The sequence below is a fragment of the Chlorocebus sabaeus genome, chromosome 20, assembly GCF_047675955.1.
Source record: "Chlorocebus sabaeus isolate Y175 chromosome 20, mChlSab1.0.hap1, whole genome shotgun sequence".
Lineage (NCBI taxonomy): Eukaryota > Metazoa > Chordata > Mammalia > Primates > Cercopithecidae > Chlorocebus > Chlorocebus sabaeus.
This window is the reverse complement of record NC_132923.1, coordinates 51,489,488-51,502,542: the sequence shown is the minus strand read 5'-3', so window position 1 is coordinate 51,502,542 and position 13,055 is coordinate 51,489,488. Positions and strand designations below refer to the sequence as shown.

At 37.7% G+C, this 13,055-nt stretch overlaps 1 protein-coding gene across 13 annotated transcripts in view; it reads right to left on the bottom strand.

Moving 5' to 3' along the window:
• The window catches only part of DDAH1 (dimethylarginine dimethylaminohydrolase 1), a 243,397-nt gene that overhangs the window by 42,673 nt on the left and 187,669 nt on the right, over window positions 1-13,055 (bottom strand). Inside the window, exon 7 of one of the 13 annotated variants that reach the window (XM_073007149.1) lies at window positions 55-108. The exons of the other annotated variants lie outside the window; for them this stretch is intronic. The gene's annotated coding sequence lies outside the window, so the exon portion shown is untranslated. The remainder of the gene's footprint in view (window positions 1-54; window positions 109-13,055) is intronic. 13 annotated transcript variants of the gene reach the window in all.

The window sequence follows — 13,055 nt, the reverse complement described above, 5'->3', positions numbered from 1 at the left end:
GACAGATACTTGTACTGTAAAATTGGTGCACAAGAAAAAAGCTGTTGTTCTTACATTTGGACACGTTTCTTGTGTTTTATCCCTCCGTGACAGATCCCATCTGCTTTCCTGTGAATTAAAATTACAGATTTTTTTTTTTTTTTTTTTTTTTTGCAAAGCCAGTATACAGTTAGAGCACATACATTGAGGATACATTTAAATTTAAATTTAAATAATCCAATTCTGATTTCCTTCCAGCTCCTGGAAACTGTCAAGACATGTGACAAATTTCTTGTGTAACCTCTGCTTTGAAATAGCCCTCGGAAAATACTACATAAGGTGGGAAGTGGGCCTGTCTGGTAAGATGTTCCACAGGACTCAAAAGAGCGTCAGCTAAAATGATATGGAATGATCATGGTCACTGAGAATATCACCATTCTGAAAGGGCCCAATCAGTCTAAAGAATTCTTTCTCTTTCTCGATGCCTGGTCTCCTTCCTTACCTTTCCCTTTCCTACGCTCTTCTTTCCTTCTTTTATGGCTCTCATTTCCATCCTATCGTGTTTTCATCATCATCCTGTCTTCTCTTTTCACTCCCTTTAGACCCTCATGGTGAGTGACAAGAACCAGGGATTAGAATAAGGTCCTTATCACTTATTAGCAATGTGACTTGGATAAATTCACCTCTCTGAGTCTGTTTCTTGACTTGCAAACGGGAATAGTGCTTTCTCTCTAACAGGGATGATGTGAGTAACAAAGAAGATAATACATGTAAAACACCTAGCTCAGCGCCTGGCATATTGTGCTCAAAACTAGTAGTTGATGATATTATTGTTTTGCCCCAAATTAACTCAGTCCTTTGTTTGGATTTTGGCTACCTTTTGAAAACAAGTAAAACATAAAAAATACAATTTTCTGTATTAAATAAAACATCTTTTAAGTTCAGTTTTCCTTTTGTTCTTGCAAAATCTCCCTCAAACCTAAAATACTAAAAAAACTCTCCAAAACCCCAAAACTCTCCCTAATATAAAACAAAACAAAAATAAAGCCTTATATAGTTTTACTAGGAAGCTATATTCATAACTTGTTATAGCACTGTTAGTTTAATACTGTTTATTTCAGGGCAATATTCAGGGCAATATCCAGGTGACCCTTTTCAAAATTGACTTTTGCTGTTTATTTTCAATAATGCCCCTTTTGAATGTTTCACATCTTTGTTCTAAATGTTGTGAATGTATTTGTGGGGCCTGGTGAACAGTTCTGAGCTGTGGCTTCTTAAAGAATATGCACCAATCTGTTAGCCAAGCTGCTTTCCTTCAGCTGTTTCTGCTGCCAGATACTATCAAATAAACGTGGCCCTCAAAGTTGGCCTGTTTGTGGTTGACATGTCTCAGTCACTCACAGTTCTGCCATGTGCTGGAAGCTGTGCTATCACCACTATCACCACTATGTTTTCAATGCCTGCTTAAGTTTTCCTGGTTTCTTTGTAACTCATCACATTACAGGAGCTTTAAAATTATAGAATCATCCTATCCCTACACTTGTCTGGCTCCAGAGAGTTAAACAGCAGCAACATAGCTTTGTTGGTAGTGAGATAGTTTCATTTCCCAATTTTTTGCTGATTTTGTTTTGCCTTTTAATGTTGAGTGTGACATGTAGATAATGCTGAGGAAGCTGCTCAAGAAGCTGTTGTCTTGGCACATCAAGGCACAGATGGCTTGGAGCTTGCTGATGCATCAGAGTTACTATATTGTCCAAGGTCATATTCAAAAGGCCACACTTTATTTCTTTATGCTACTTTAATCTTCTTTGTTAATCAGCACATCTTTGGTCACTGTGGCCACTTGCTAGTACACTTGGCTGATTTTATGACATTGCTTAATGTTGTATCACACTTTCACATATATTTTTTCATGTGAATAACATCTCGGTTCAATAAACATTTGGTGGATGGCAACTTTTTTTTTTTTTTTCCAAATCAGGCTACAACTCTTTTTTTTAAGCCACAGTGAAATGAATCTAGTGGGACAGATACACCTTCTGAATATATAGTGACAATAAAATGGAATATTTGTTGTGATGCTCACAATAACTCCAAAAAAGTAGAAAGGGTAGATATTAGTATACCCATTTTATATCTGATTAAACTGAGGCTAAGGGAGGTTAACTGACTTGCCGAGTCAAGCCTCCGGAGCCCATCCTCATTTTCACTTCACTGTATGATTATGATTCTGCTGAGGTCTTACCATAGAGTGCAGCCCACATCAGAATTGGAGCCCATGCCTTCTGCCTTCCAATTCTGTACATTTAAGTCCACTGGGTATTATAAGATCCTGTGCCAAGGTGACTTTGTATTCCATGATCTCTTCATATCAGAGATAAATGCAATTTCTGTATATGAGGGCCTTAGGATGTTAAGTTATAGAATGATTAAGAACACTAAGTAATATGAACAGAATATATAAACCACACCAACCTGTTTCACCAAGAAAAACCTGCATATTCATTACTACCCTTCGATTTGGAGATGCCTTAGGTTTGGTCAGTGGTTCGTTCCTAAATTTTTCCATATGTGTTGATTACTTTCTTTTCTTTTCTTTTTTTGAGACAGAGTTTCACTCTTTTTGCCCAGGCTGGAGTGCAATGGCACGATCTCAGCTCACTGCAACCTTCACCTCCCAGGTTCAAGTGATTCTCCTGCCTCAGCCTCCCAAATAGCTTGGATTACAGGCTTGTGCCTCCACATCCAGCTAATTTTGTATTTTTAGTAGAGATGGGGTTTCGCCATGTTGGCCAGGCCGGTCTCAAACTCCTGACCTTAGGTGTTCCGCCTGTTTCAGCCTCCCAAAGTGCTGGGATTATAGGCATGAGCCACCACTCCTGGCTGTATGGGTCGACTACTAAAACTAGCCAAAACTACCAACAAAAAAGGATCGAACAGATGTTTAATATACTCAATGATCCAGTCTTAAAAATTTCTAAATAAAAACATATTGGAATCCTCTTCTATATTCTAATTTTAGGACAAAGTTCTCAGGAGAAATTCAGTTAGCAATGATAACAGCAAACATTTGTATAGTCTTCCTATGTGCCAGGCACTCTGCTATGAACTCATATTAACCTTATTTAACTTTTACAACCTGATGAAGCAAGTACAAGAATTATTTGTTTTACAGATGAGAAAACTGGGGCAGAGTAAGTAAATTTGATCAAAGTCTCATAGCAAGTAAGCAGAGAGCTGAGATTTCAACTAGCTTTGCTCTGAAGTTTGTGTTATTCTTTCCTACACAATATTGTTACTAACAAAAAAATTTAGGTATCTACAATGAAATTGAATGACTGTGAGGAGCTACTGTTCTCTCCAAAACAGATTATGTTCACTATTATTTATTTATTGAACAAAAATGTGGACTCAGACATTCTGGAGAAATGGAAGGATAGAGGCTACAAATTGCAGCAGTTTGAACTTGCATTTGGTTTCTAAAGAGTCTAAATTTTACCTTTCTAAGCATACACAAACTAAGGCTAATAAATTTTGGGAGCCACTACTTTCTCATCAGAGTATGAGGAGGAGTTATTTGTATAAAAATCTATAGATAGTAAACAGTGTATTTTAAATAGTGAGGTTACCAAAGCATATGGATATGCAGACACACTCCAAACCAAGACATTATATACACTCCAAACAAATGCAATGAATTTAGAGAGATGAGAAGGGTTTCTACCACACTAGGAAGTGTGGTAGGTGGAATTCTAAAATGGTGCCCATGATTGCTGCCCTCTGATGTACATGTCCTGTATAAATCTCTCCCCCTTTGAGTGTGAGTAGGACCTGAAAATATGATGAAGATATCATTTCTGTGATTGGTTACTTTACATAGCACAAGTAAAGAAATTTTGCAGGTGTAAAGTATCCACTCAGATGACTTGAGTTAATCAAAGGGAGATTACCCTGGGTGGGCTTGACCTAAGGAGAACCCTTAAAAATGGGTTTAAAGGTTAGAGACAAAGAAGTCAGAGAGATGTTCTGATCTTCTGTTTTGAAGAATGTAAACATCCATGTTGTGAATTGCCTGAAGAGGGCCTACAGGGTGGCCTCTGGGAACTGAGAGCAATTCTCGGCTGATAGCTGGTAAAAACAAACAACCAACAAATCAAATGGGAGCCTTAGTCCTACAAAAGTGGTCAACAGAACTGGAAATTATTTAATCATGACAATCTTTAAAAGTTATCAAAGTCAAATAAATATTAACCTTGTGATTATTCAGAGAACTCATGATTTTATCAAATGGTCAACACGTGTTAAGGTTTTATAACCACTCAGCTCATTTTCCCTCTTATTGAACTTTTTGTTATAATAACTTTTACATGAATAAGATCTCTTGAAACATTTCCCACAAACTGTTACATATCCATTTCATTTTTTCCCATTCATTTCTTGGATTTCCAAACATATGGGTTTATTTCTAGTGGAAACTGCAAAAAATTAACCAGGATATTTAGCATTTTGGTTTCCATATTGGTAAACGGAGGGAACAAAGCTTAAAAATGAGGTCACTTCCAGCTCTAGACTTCTAAGAGTTGCAGCCCCAGAAAAAATTTTGGCATTTATAAATGTTACTCTAACTGTAATCCTATTTCCCTTCCATAGAATTTACTGAAAATACCCCAGATGGTTACTCATGATTAAAGTATTCTGGTGTTTAACAAATCCAATCAGAGGCAAGAGGTTGGATATATGAATGCAGACAAGATAGGGCAAACCCAAAAGTGGATTTAAAAAACTTCAGAAAGATGGGAGTCCTCAGAGGCAAACAGAAGATTCCACTGCTGTAGGAAACAAAGAGTGTGAGTGTCAACTCAACACTAACTTATGATACTTATATTTTATTTTTTTGGAGGAACCCATCACACAGTTTCTCTAAGGCTGCTAATTACTTGCCAGTAATGAGATAATTATATGACACAGAGAATCTACAATGCTTTTCCTGTAAGACAGATGTCAGGCTCTGCTTATTTACCAACCTCTGCGTATTTTCTTATTTATATTCACATGCAGTATAGTAGATTTCATCAACTTTAGCTTCATTCCGTAAGTTGGACTGAGCTGTTAAACCCAATCCTAGAGCCCTACAGTTCTTGATATATGAGATTTTTCATTTCCCTAGCCAATCTGAGTTGAGTTTTCTGTTAGCTGCATCTAAAAATAACTCATTTATTCCCATGATCGATCTTAACCTGAGAGAGAAGGATCTAACAAGCTCCAGGCCGATGCTCTGAGACACAGGGTCAAATCATTCTTTCTGCTTTGTCCTACTCCTGACCATATACCTGGGTGCTGCTTTGGTTCTTTTCCCTGGAGTCCTGTTCTAGTAACCTATCCCATTCCCTTCCTATGAGTAGGGTCCTGCTATGCGCTCTGAGGATTTGAGCAGATGGGCTTCCCCAGGTGATCCCTGTTATCTTTATCTCCTCAACACACAATCAGTATCAACAAGGTCTGAGGAACTAACCTCTTAACCACTCATAACACTTACTATCATTAATAATAAGTACAATTTATTAAGCTCTTTCTAAGTGCCAAGCATTGTGCTAAGTGATTTTGCATGGATTATGTCATTTAATTATCACCATATTCCTTAAGGTACCTCGCAGTCTAAATCAGTCATGGCAGTTCTGTCTCTTATGCCAGGGACTAGTGCAAGTGACCCAATATTGGCCACTGAGGGGGTGTCTGTTGAAAGGAACCTGGAGCCATTGAAAGCAACATAATTCCTCTTCTTCCCTTGGACATTGTTCTGTATAGATGTTGTACCTGGAACTGGTGAGAACTCATCCATCACCAAATATCGCAGGGCAGAGACAGGGAAACAATTTGAGTCTTTGATGACATTTTGAGCTGCTAAATCCAACCCTAGAGCCCTGGAGTTCTTAATATATGAGATTTTTCATTTTATTAACCAATTTGAATTTTCTGTTAGCTGCAGCTAAAAGTAACTCATTTATGTATACAACAAAATTGACAAGTAGTATCCAAAGAGTCAGTAATAACAGGCCACTTTACAAAACTCATTAAATTCTGATATAGAAATAACTATTAATGGAGGATTTTTTCTTTTTATAGGAATGCACCATGCCATTTATAACCACTTACAACACTAAGACCATCCTACCTATAGAAGACAGTAGATTGTCAAGCTAAAAGCATCCCAGGATTATGTTAGTTTATAAAGCACAATTGTTGCGGCTCTGTATATCAGAGCTGGAATTAATGTTTCAACACTCTTCATCTCTGAACCAGTGCTCAGATCCAAAGGGCATATAGCATCTAGGAAGATTAGACAGAAATGTGAAAGGCAAACCCATGGAGCCAGGAGAAATAAAAAGCACTCTGGACAAAACTGGGAAAGATCCCTTTCATTATCTGGAGAGGATACATTGAGAAAGTTCCAGAGGTTCAAAGGTCCCTCCATAAAGATGTCACTACAAGACAGTTTCCCGGAAGAAGGCTGGAAGTGACATTTAGCTTTCTAAATGGAAAACAAGGCAGGAGCTCTGCTGGTCTTGTCAGCTCTCTTGATATATAATGTACTAATTCAAGCTGTCCAATTCCTTGTTGACGATAATGACACAATACATGTATTGAGTACTTAAAAGCCACTGACATTCTGTCTGCAGGGGGCAAATAAAAATATGATTTATCACCAAATACCAAATGAAAATAAGTGTCAGCTGCCAAAAGACCTGCAAAATTTAGTAGGCTAAAAACCAGGGAACTGACAAGTTTATAAAATTTTAAACTAATTTTCCTGAATGTTGAGAAGCATAAAAATTTGCTATGCACATCATCCAAAATAAGCACCAGAAATAGTACTCGAAGTGTCCATAATTTTCTGTGAATTCAGAGGAGTTGCATGCTGCCAGACACAAACAGATTAATGTATGGGAAATATTTTGTATGTTCAGTATACAATTAATACATTGTAGGCATTTCCCTAAAAGCCTTCCAGCATATCCCTGCTCCCAGCCCAAATGTAGGTCCTGGCTGGGTCGTCAGAGATTCCTTCTGTGTGCCCCCAAGCCTCCCAGGGGATTTTTTTTTTTTTTTTTTTTTTTTTTTTTGAGACAGGGTCTCACTCTGTCCTCCCTCAACCTCCTTGGTTAAGCAATCCTCCCACCTCAGCCTCCTGAGTAGCTGAGACTACAGGTGTGTACCCAATGGTTATTTATTTTATTTTATTTTTTTGTAGAGATGGGGTCTCCTTATGCCGCCCAGGCTGGGGGCATTCTATCAACAAGTTCTGGCCCCTAGTTGACTCTCTGTGTATGTTTACTGAATGAACAGCTGAACAACTTTGTAAGTCAGACAGAATTTCTGGAAATGTTATAAACAAGTATAAGGCAAAAAAATCCACCTTGTTTAGACAAGGCATAGCCACGGAAAGAGCCATACAACCTGTGTGACCTCTTTTAAACAACTCTTGTGACATTTCAAGGGTGGGCAGATTCATCTTTATTTCTAAAAACCTGCAGGTGAGAAAACTACCATTGGCCTATTTGTCCCAATAATCACTAACCGCCACTCATCTCCAATAATTCTATTCATTTGCTTAGTCATTCAACAAACATTTACTCAACATTTTCAATATACTTGGCACTATTCTAGGTTCCGAGAATACATCAGTGAAGAGAAAAGAGCCCTGTGTATATTCTGGTGAGGATATGGAGAGATAGGCAATAAATAATAAACATTAAAAATATTAGTGGTAAGTGCTATGCAGTTATTTAATTCCGGAGATGTGATATAAAATGGTTAGGGTAGTTACTGTAGTTTGGAAGGTCAGGAACAGCCTTTCTGAAAGTGTGTCATTTGTGCTGATATCTGAGTGACCAAAAGGACCAACTCTGTTACCCATAGAAAGAATGTTCCAACAAGAGCCAGTGCAAAGGCCCTAAGGTAGGAACAAGCTTAACGTGTTCAAGGAACAGGAAGACAGCTAGCACAGTGCTAAAATGAAGAGGGCAAGTGTTATGGGCTATGTGTCTCCTCGAGATTCATATGTTGAAAACTCCCAGGACTTAAGAATGTGACTGCCTTTAGAGATAGGGTATTTAGAGAGATAATCAGGTTAAAATGAGGTCATTAGGATGGGCCCTAATCCATTATAACTGGTGTCCTTATAAGAAGAGCAGACTAGGATAGAGAGACATAGATGAAAGGACATGTGAAGACACAGGTGGCCATCTGCAAGCCAGGCAGAGGCCTCAGAAGAAACCAACCCTTCCAATACCTTGATCTCAGACTGCTAGCCTCCAGCGTTGTGAGAAAATATCTCTCTGTTAAGCTGTCCAGTCAGTGATACTAGCAAACTAATATGGCATGTTACCAGATAAAGCTGGGGTTGAGGATGGGGTTAGCTCATGCTGAACTTGGTGGACTTGCATAAAGAATTGGAATTTTAAGTATTATTGGAAATCACTGGAGAGTTTGCAGGAAGGGAGTGATATAATTTAATTTATGAATTCTAGATAGCTGCATCGTAGAAAATGGATTGGAAGGCACAAATGGAAACAGGGAACTTAGTTAAAAAGCAATTGCAGTAGTCCAAGTGAAAGACAATGGTGGTCAGCACAAGTTTGGTGAGAGTGGAGACAAACAAAGTACTGAATTTGGAATGTGTTTTGGGGGGTTGACAGAAGTTGGTGGACTGGATGTGGGGGTGAAGGAAAGGAAGGGCCCAGGGTGACTTTTAGATTTTTGTCTTGAGCAATTGAGTGGATAGGTGTACTGATTTCTAATATGAAAAATTCTGGGGAGAGGAGCAAGGCTGTAGAGAAAAATTCAAGAACTGTGTGACCATGTTGAGTTTGAAATGACTTCTAGGTATTCAAATGGAGAGATCAAGGGGAGTAGTCAGAACCAGAAATAAAAATTGGGAGTCAATGATACAAAAAGGTACTTAAATCTAAGAGACATTAGAAGAACTAACTCAAACCATGATCTGCAGGAAGTGATGTGAGGAAACTTGCCTTGTCCATTAATATTAACAATACTATTCTAACAAAAAGACTCCAGGAGACATTGCTCATTCATTACTGTTGCAAAGTTTGGTAGCTGTTTGCAGCAATGTATGCAAAAATCCTCCTATGGCAGGAAGAGCTACTTAATGTACATTCATTATGATTGCACCAATACCATCTAGATAAAGGTCTGGAAACAAATGGATTGTAATGAACTTTCCAGAGGTAATAGGTAGTGAGGTCATGAAGTGCTACTTCTTGCCACTTGCCTGTACATTTTTCTGTTAAATTCAGTTTTGTAGATGCTATATAAAACATAGCAGTAAAGCTGGGCAAAGTGGCACATGCCTGAAGTCTCACTACTTGGGAGGCTGAGGTGGGGGGATCCTTTGAGGCCAGCAGTTTGAGGCTGCAGTGCACTATGTTCACACCTGTGAATAGCCACTGCACTCCAGCCTGGGCAGCATAGTAATACTCTGTCTCAAGCAACAACAAATCTTACCAGTAGCGTAAGATTTTATTCTTTCAGAAATCATCAATTTTGAAATTATGATCACTTGAATTGGAGACAAGGTGAAGTGCATTAAGCAAATCAATAGTGTAGGCAAGGCTATACAGCAAGAACAACTTTCAAACACATTTCAGATCAGTCAGTCCAAAATACATTCACACTATATAGCACCATAGGACTAAATGAACATTGTTGTGCTAATTAAAACACATTTGTATTCACTTATTCAAGTAGGTCCCCTAAAGATCTGAACTGAGAAACACTTCATTAGTATATCCTCAATGATTGCTGCATGAGTAAGGCTGCATTTCTTTTAAAAATATTGTATTTGCTAATTTTTCACCAATTGTGGAGCTTTCTCAACAACTGGTGCAAGTTGGTGCTTTTTTTGACTGTTCTACCTTGCCCCAGGTTTGAACATGATATGCAAGATGGTTTTTGTAACACTGGGATGATTTCTGGGGGGGGAATTTGGGTGCTTATTTTTTTCCTTCCTAGTCCTTAGCTTTTTTGTGTGTTATTAAAGGCTTCATTAGAGATGGTTGTGAAAGGCTCTAGTCAGGATAAGCAGAGTGCACAGTAATTAATTCTGAGAAGCTGCCTTCTGATTCCAGGCTGAAGCATGGCAAATGATTTTGTAAATATTCACCCTTTGTCATATGTTCATACATTTGCTTTTCTTGGAACTTGTTTAAAATATGTTAGTGAAAAAACACCAGCTGAGTATTTGGATGCTTATAAGTATTAAACAAAGGCTCATTTCCAACCATAGTTGTACAAAATGGCTAGTTTCCAGAAATTGTCCTTGGTTATGATAATTGTCCATGTTCTAACACTGTGTTAAAAAATAGTGAAGAATTTTTCTTCACTGTTATCAAATCTGGGCATCCTCAGCTGGAAAAGACTGGAACAGTTCAACAGTATTTTCCTAATAGAAACATTCCAGTCAATATTCTACCAAGGAAAGCTAATTATCATCTAGCTAATGAGTTTTGCCTTTCCCAAATTACTTTGAAAAATATAGTAAGCCATATTTTTCTTGCCATTATAGTTTTGCCATTATAGTTTTTTTCTCCTTTTTAAAAAAATGTTGGTTTTACTTCTAATTTCTCACTAAATATTAACTAATTTTTAAGTAAAACGCTCATTGGAGGAATAACCATTAGGAATATAACACAGAAGGTACTTCATATCTGGTTTTGAGTAATACTCAAAGTACAATAACCTTAACACCATCTAGATTCTCTTCCTATGAGGCAGAGCATAATGAAATTAGATTCTCATAAGTGTCACTGCCCCCTATTTATTGTCTTTTTCCTTGAACCAAGGCAGAGCTGGCTAGGATCCATTGTCTCTCAAGCAGATTTATTATAGATCGGGTGCATTCCATTTCAGAACAGGAATGTGCTTGTTATGAAATGTACAAAGCTTATAGTCGAACAAAGCACACAATCTGTTGGCAAAACACCACTTAGTTTAATAGTGGGTATAGTCTGTAAAATTTTCTGAAGTATCTTAACTAAATTTAATATTACATAAGTTGATATTCAAATCTTGAAATAAGTCCCTAGTGAACACAGTTCTGTTTATGCTGTCAAAACTAAATTCATTTCAGTATTATGCAAATATATAACTGAAGTATTTCTTATTGACATGATATAGTTAGCTAGATTTTTCTTGTTGCTTCACTTTCTCCTAGATAGTACCACACGAACTTTGAAAACTAGATTAACTCAGGTCTTCAGGGCACAATGTAACATACTTTAGTGCTCAATGTCATTTAGTATCTGTGCAGTGAACTAAAGAGTATCTGATATGGTTTGGCTCTGTGTTCCTAACCAAATCTCATCTCAAATTGTAATCCCCATGTCCCACGTATCAAGGGAGGGACCTGTACAATCCCCAAGCATTGAGGGAGGGAGGTTATTGGATCATGGGGGCAGTTTTCCCCATGCTGTTCTCATAACGATGAGTGAGTTCTCACAAGATCTGATGGTTTTATAAGTGTTTGACAGTTCCTCCTTCACACACTCTCTTTCCTGTTACCTTGTGAAGAAGGTACTTGCTTCTCCTTTGCCTTCTGCCATGATTTCAAATTGCCTGAGACCTCCCCACCCATGTGGAACTGTGAGTCAAACCTCTTTCCTGTATAAATTACCCAGTCTCCGGTAGTATCTTTATAGCAGTGTGAAAAAAGACTAATGTGGTATCCTTATAAATACCCAGGGAGAAACTAAGAGACAGTAAATACCCAGGGAGAAACTAAGAGACAGCTCTAAGAACAAAAAGAATGTGGGCAAATTTAGCAGTTAAAAGACACAAAAAACTAAGATTACAACAATTTGTTTTTAAAGTATGCCTGTTAAGTATACCTCTTTAGTTAAGTCTAAAAGGAAATGTGCAAAAATGGAAAGAGCTGTGGTTGGTTGGTGGAAAATGGTTGATGTGACACTGGTGGAAGAAGTTAAGAGATACTTGGGACCCCAAAGCCTAAATATTAAAACTTCATCCACTGCCTACAACTCCAGTAACCATTGCTCATTCTGGTTCTCAAGGCAGGGGACACAGTTTGTCAATCCATACTTTCCATTACTCTAAACATCCAAATACTAACGTGACTCTGGATATGGGAGACTGGACCACTGGAAGCTGTATTACCGGAGTCTTTTTTGCTTGGGTTATCCACCCCTGGTTCACCTGTGGTCTATTCCATCCAGGCTCTCACTGAGTCCCCATACTTCCCTGGACTATTATTTTAGACTGAACTCGAAACAGCCCCAGACCAACTTTTTCTCCTACACGACCTATTTCTAGTCCATGTAAACACTTGCACATCCTTTGTTCACAAACTCTGGCAGTGCAGCCATGACCAACACAGTAGCACTTTCTTGGCTTCCTACCTAACCTGTTAGTCACCAGCTACTAATCCTCTGTATCTCCCAGACACCTATCCTTGGTGTTTCCAAACTGCAAAAATATATTTAATCTCTCTGAGGGGTTTATTTAAAGCCCACTCTCTCTGGACTTGAAGTGAAAAAGGTAACACATCTCATCCCACAAATTTAATGTAGAGAAATTAGAAAGTATAGATAAGTCAAAACCATTAAAAATCTTTGTAATCCCAACACCTATGCATAGATAACACTTACTGTTAATAATCTATCACACAAACTTCAACACATTCCTATTAAGTACTTTTATGAGAATTTTTTTTGCTCATACTATTATAAAATTATCCTATAAGCACAAATATAGTTAAATAAAGCACAGGCCACTAAATTTAAATTCATACCATTTAAATTGAGATTGCTTTAAATTAGATTTTCTGAAAAAAAGTTATCTTCTGAAAACAGTCTTTTGTTGTTAGGTAACTGCAAATAAAATAAGTAAAGCTCCTCGTATTGAATTTTAGAGTACTTCAAGACTGAACCCAAAGCAGAGATACAGACTTTTATGGTGGTAATAGAATTTGAGAACTTTATTAAAAAATTAAATATTTAAAGAAATACTCCAGGATCAATTAGGATAGGTGTTAAAATTTGAGG